The following is a 6668-nucleotide window of genomic DNA, read 5'->3' as shown; positions in this document are numbered from 1 at the left end:
AATTATACATATTACCTAATAATGTTAACATTTAGGAAATGTACTCAGATATCATTCTAATAATATTAATATTATTATTAGTACTTTACTTTAATATTTAAAATGACAGTAATATTGACAATTCAATAAAAACAAACAGCAATAATAAAATAACACATCGATATAAATAATTTGATAAGATAATAATTTACATATCAAGAATTGTGTAGATGTGCAATAATATATTTTTTTGATAAAGTTAAATCTCATACTGATATAGTCGTTATAACTCATCTTTAATGCTATAACTTGGCAGTATACGTTATAGATCAGTTATATGATATGGCCGTTATAACTTGTTCTTAATGCTATAACTCGGCGGTATATGTTATAGATCAATTATTAATAACGGGCACCAAAAGAAATATTTTAACGCCCTGATATGCTATTACTCTCCATTAATGCGAATTATTGAGAGTATAACTGCCGATACTTCATCCCAAAATATAAAAGGGAGGTAAAACGTTTATTTGACACATTGCATTCTGCAAAGCTTATTACTCACTTACTGACTTGAGTGTCAGAGTACCTTTTGCAGGTACCCACCTCCTTGTTCTCTCATTGCCGATGTATACCTCCTCCTAACGAAAAGCCTACAAGTATTCACCGACAGATGAACTATACATCGGTCAACCCTACAAGAATATCTATTATCTCTGTTTTTCTATCAAGTCAAATTCAAATAGTCCAAACCAAATTAATCTCACCAACATTACCCTCATCAACAAATAGTGAACCTCGAATCCTCACATCTTCACATACCCAGTTATAAGAGTCGTGATCCTCAACTTTATATTTTTCCTTACCTGTAATTCTTTCAGAAAAGCGAAAAGAAGAAGAAGAAATAGTAGTAGTAACACAAACTCACCTCTTTTACTCGTGCCTTTAAGACTACAAAATGCTTCAATAGGAAAGAAATGTTGCCTTTATGCATCCTTTCAGGATTCTAAACATAAACCAAATGCCACGTTTAATGAAACTATTAAGTTCAATGAAAAATCCTAACCGTTGCATCTATTAAATCAATGGTTCAAAATTACATTGAAAAAACTAAAGGCACAATCAATGACAAGACTACTACACTTTCTAATACACGTTAACTTCAAATCATGTTCGAAATTTGAATTAATTTATTCCTTATTTTAATAAAGTAAGTTGATTTGGGGGCTCCATACCTATAACTTAGACCGCCGAGTTATAACTAAAAAAGCTCAACCTGCTTTATCAAAATATATTCAGGCTAAGCTTGGGGCTGTGATATGGCCGTTATAACTCGTCCTTAATGATATAACTTGGCAGTATACGTTATAGATCAGTTATGTGATATGGCCGTTATAACTCGTCCTTAATGCTATAACTTAGCAGTATACGTTATAGATCAGTTATCAATAACGGGGACCAAAAGAAATATTGTAACTCCCTGATATGTTATTACTCTCCATTAATGCGAATTATTGAGACTATAACTGCCGATGCTTCATCCCAAAATACAAAAGGGAGGTAAAACGTTTATTTGACACATTACATTATGCAATGCTTATTAGTCACTTACTGACTTAAGCGTCGGAGTGCCTTTTGTAGGTACCCACCTCCTTTGTTCTCTCATTGCCGACGTATACCTCATACTGACGGAAAGCTTACAAGTATTCACCGGCGGACGAGCTATACACCGGTCAACCTCTACAAGAATATGTACTATTTTTTATTTAAAGCATTCAAACACTAATAACTTCACACACTTTTAATATTATTACAAAGAAAATATATATCAGAGTTTTCACTTTACTACTTTTTCTTCCCTGAAACAAAACTCACACTACTACTACTACTGTTATGCTCACTAATACTCTTCCATTAACTCAGATGCAATAATAAAGAAAAACTCTCTTTCTTTCTAGAAACAAAACTCACACACTATTACTATTACTACTAAGATCACTAATACTCTTCCATCTACTCGCTACAACGAGAAGGAAGAAGTTGATTTTATAGAAGCTTTGGTGGTAGGGACAGCCGCACAACATGCATGAAGGATGGGTATCGCTTCCCTCGTTTCTCGCACTTCACGGGTTACCCATTTGCAGGTGATGTAGGCCATGCACCAGACCCATGGACGCGTGGCACTTCCCGTATTTCTCGCACACAACGAGAAGACAGTGTCAGTTTCTCATTCACCGCAAGAAGCCTGCGTCACCACACTCCCGTCCAACTCTCTCCTTCACACACCTGCACATCATCAGAAATGACACAATATTAAAAATAATTTATAGAGATGTGATGGCTGTATTTACTAAGGTTCGGGAAAACTAAACCATTTTTGAAGAGTCTACATAACTAATTCGGTACCAGCCATTTCTGCCAATTACAACGTGGGCCGCAACAAAAAGGCCCAATAACACAAAAAGCATCTCATAATATTACCCAAACCTAACCCTAATTTGATTTCTCATTATTACTCAAAAAAAAAAAAAACAACCGCACCTCTCCTTCCTCTCCCACCCCAATCACGTCATACTTCATCTTCTCCGGTTAGCTCTGTTGTCGGGAGACATCACCGCCGCACCCAACTATGACGATTAATCCTCCGTCGCACGAAGGAGCCGTCACGCCTAGCGTCGAAATCGACACCCACAACATGCACGAAGGAAGCTCCTTGGAGGTGTCACAGCGCCGCACAACCTGACACTAACTTCAAATAGATGTCTGCCAACGCCCACCCCACACCTTGTGCACAGAACGAGCTGCGCTGTTTGCCACCGATTACAAGGTTGTGCCACTTGTGTCTGTTACCTTTTTTCATTATTCTTTTGAAATTTTTTTCGGCTGGAACATGTAATTGATGATCAGATGATTTTTCATGATAAACGGATGTTTCTTTTAACGTACTACGACTCTTTGTGGATGTTTCTTTTTGCGAAGATTCAGATATTTTTTGTTACACTTGCGATATTTCTTTTGTAAAATTTAAAATGCTTTCTTTTATTAAACTAACTGTGGAATGTTTCTTCTCTTTAACTTGGGATGTTCCTTTTATTAAATTTGAATTTTTTTTTTGTTACACTTGGTATATTTTCTTTGTAAAACTTAGAATGTTTCTACTATTAAGTTGAGACGTTTCTTTTTTTTAAACTTGAGATATTTCGATGTAGATCGGCCCTACACAGTGCATAGAGGAGTTGCGGTAGAGGGTACAGCGGCAGCATGACAGATGGTTGAAGACAAGGTACTGGCGATACGATGAGAGGGGATGAGATGGGACTTCACATGACGAAGCGGTTACAAGTTTAAAATCGTATTTTTAGAAATAAAAAATACAACATTATGATTTGTGAATAATAATAATAATAATAATAAAACTACAAGAAATTCATTGAGTACCGTTAAATTTACCAACGGAATCATCAAAAAATTTGACGGTAGATTTATTACCATCGAATTTAGTAGCGGATGGACATAGACAGTAAAATCTCCGCCAGGATTTTTTAATCCGATGATAACTTCCGAAAAAATTAGTGATGGATTTGACTAAATATTTGGTAAAATTATTGATGCGGGTACCGTAGAAAATTCTCAACAGTACCTTTGGCACTATGAATTCATTTTTCGTGCCTAATTAATGTCGGATTTATTCCCTAATAAATTTGATAGTAATATATTGTTTTATATGAATTAAATTAAAGAATACAAGTAAATTTATCCGACGGTAAACTTAATTTTTTTATCGGCTAGAACCTGATATACTATCATCAATATATCAACAAATAATAGTCAAATCTTAATTAGTGAAAATCAAGTAGTATTTTTAATGAAAATAGTCAACTATAATCTAAAATAACAAGTGTATAGAAGAAAAAAGTCAAAGAGATAAACTATTAATATTGTTAAACAAAGCAAAAGATAAAATCCTAATCACTACAAGTCCTAATATATAATCATCGTTATTGTCATTGTCATCCCGCTCGTCCTGCTGAGACGGCGGTCTACCTAAAACAAAAAAAAGAAAATAGTTAATTGTAATGTAATAATATAACAATCTAATTAAGGTTTAATAAAAAACACAAAATAGAACTAAGGCTAACGTGTAAAACGATGCACAATACAAACTATACTAAGGTTACCCTTATTTGAATTCATCATCTTCTTCCTCTAGTTCATCCTCCTCTTCTGAGGTAACTTTCTGATCATCGAATTCATCTTCTTCTTCTTCTTCGTCTCCATCTATCCACTCTTCTTCTTATCCTAGTCCTCTTTTGATGGTAGTATGTCGTCGTCTACCATAAAATCAATAATGTCATCATTCATAAAAGTTTATCTAAATGTAATTGGATCATGAGTATTAACCATTAATATTGATTGCATTAAATACCATCTCATTGTATATATCTTGGTTACTCTCTCAATTCACTTTTTCCATGTTTATTTCTCTAACCACTCTAACCCTCTTTGATCGACTCTCATATCTATTAAAATTCGGTGCAAATCGATTGATTCTTTACTCATCAACTTTTCTATGTTCAATATATTTGTGTTAGAGTAAACTACCATTTCTACCCATAAAAGTTAAAAACGCTGACATATCTACCCATAGAACATAAAAATTACCATTTGTACCCATAAAAGATTGACTTTTGCATGCAAAATTACCTAAACCCTAAATAATTACATAAAATCTCCAAACTACCCCCTTTTCTTCTCTCACGCACCCACTCTCACTCACTATCTACAGCACCTAAACCACCACTACCGTAGCATCATCTCCCTTCCTACTCTCTCTCTCTCTCTCTCTCTCTATCACTCACTCACTCACTTTTTCTCTCTCACCTCTTGAACATCAACATAGCACAGCCACTATCCTCTTCAAAATCACAAAAAAGAACAAACTCAGATCAAATTGAAGAATAGAACATGCACAGATTAAAAATAAAACCCTAATTTCTTAGAACCTTCACCAAAAATTGACTATTTCTTAGATTTCATATCACCATTTTCGTTACAAATAACACAGAACACTAATTTGATTTTGGCAACACTGGGAGAAGATGACGAAGACGCATCGCTAGGAGGAGAAGACAACAGTGATGCCGAGAGAAGGAGAAGACGAAGAATCGACATTTGGAAAAAGAAGGAACTCCATGCTAAAGAAGTTGGGGTTGTAGAAAATAAAGGACTCAAAATTGCTACTTCTTGAAGCCAGAAACCTCCCGAAAAAGAAGAAGAAGAAGAATAGGAGGGGAGGAGAAGATGGAGCTCGCGATGGCAAAAGAAGGAACCACCATTAATGCACATAAGAGAGATAAGAATGATAGAGAAGAGAGAAACATCAATAGGGAAACGCTGAAGAAGTTGGGGTTGCAGAAAATAGAGAATTCAAAATTGCTGCTTCCTGAAGTCAGAAACCTCCCGAAGGAGGAGGAGGGGAGGAGAAGATGGAGCTCACGATGGCAAAAGGAGGAACCACCATTAATGCACAAAAGAGAGAGAAGAACAACAGAGAAGAGAGAATCATCAATAGAAAAAGAAGAGGAAGGAGAAAAGTGCGAAGAGGGGGGAGAGAAAGAGAGAAAGGATGATTAAAGAAGCTGGAGGAGAAGGAAGAGAGAGTGAAAAGGGGACGGTGCTGCAGCAGTGCTGGTTCATGCTTAGATGAAGAATTGAAGAGGATGAGGCTCACTAAGGGTAGTTTGGGAATTTTATGTAATTATTTAGGGTTTGTGTAATTTTGCATGCGAAAGGCAATCTTTTATGAGTATAAATGGTAAATTTTATGTTCTATGGGTAGATATATCAGTGTTTTCAACTTTTATGGGTAGAAATGGTAGTTTACTCTTTGTGTTATGGAAATTGTGTATGGAATTTGATCATTTAACTACTCCCGTTCTTTTTTTCTTCCTTTTATCCTTTTACTTTATACCGTTAATCTTGATTCCCTTTTATTATTGTTTTATTTATTTTTTCTTCATCTATTTATAACATCATGCTGACATCATCTTATTCATCTATTATTATAAATTAATTAAAAAGAATTCTGCAACTCTAAGATAGCGTTTGGTAGAGAGACAGAGACTGAAAGAATGAGACTGAGAGACAAATACTTATTATAAGAGACAGAGACGGAAATAAATCTCAGTATTCTATTTGGTGTAAAGTAGGAGACAGAAATTGAAATAAGAATAAAGTTCTAATTTAATTTTTACAAAGAGTAAAATTAGAATTAAATAATTGAAATGAGGGTATTTTAGGTATAAAATGTTATTTAAATTTCAGTTTCTATCTCTAAAAATTTCGGTCCCCTGTGTCCCTACTTTTTGGAGGTACTGAAATATTAAAATTTTAGAGACAGAGACAAAAATTTTAGTACCAGTCTCTGAGCCAACAAATATGATACTGAATTCCAATCTCTTAGTCTCTGTCCCAGTACCTCAAAACAAACGCTATCTTAAATTTGAACTTGGCACCATGAAGAAAGTTTGTGCACTAATTTTCACTAAGTTATTACACATTCACATAAACACATGCATACATACATTGTACATATACATTTACATACATATTATAATCCATTCAACCACTTTAATGACTATTATGCTTAAATAAAAAATATATTGTGTTGATGAATTTAATTATTAAAA

The sequence above is a fragment of the Arachis ipaensis genome, chromosome B02 (genome assembly GCF_000816755.2).
Source record: "Arachis ipaensis cultivar K30076 chromosome B02, Araip1.1, whole genome shotgun sequence".
NCBI lineage: Eukaryota > Viridiplantae > Streptophyta > Magnoliopsida > Fabales > Fabaceae > Arachis > Arachis ipaensis.
This window is presented reverse-complemented; position numbering follows the sequence as displayed.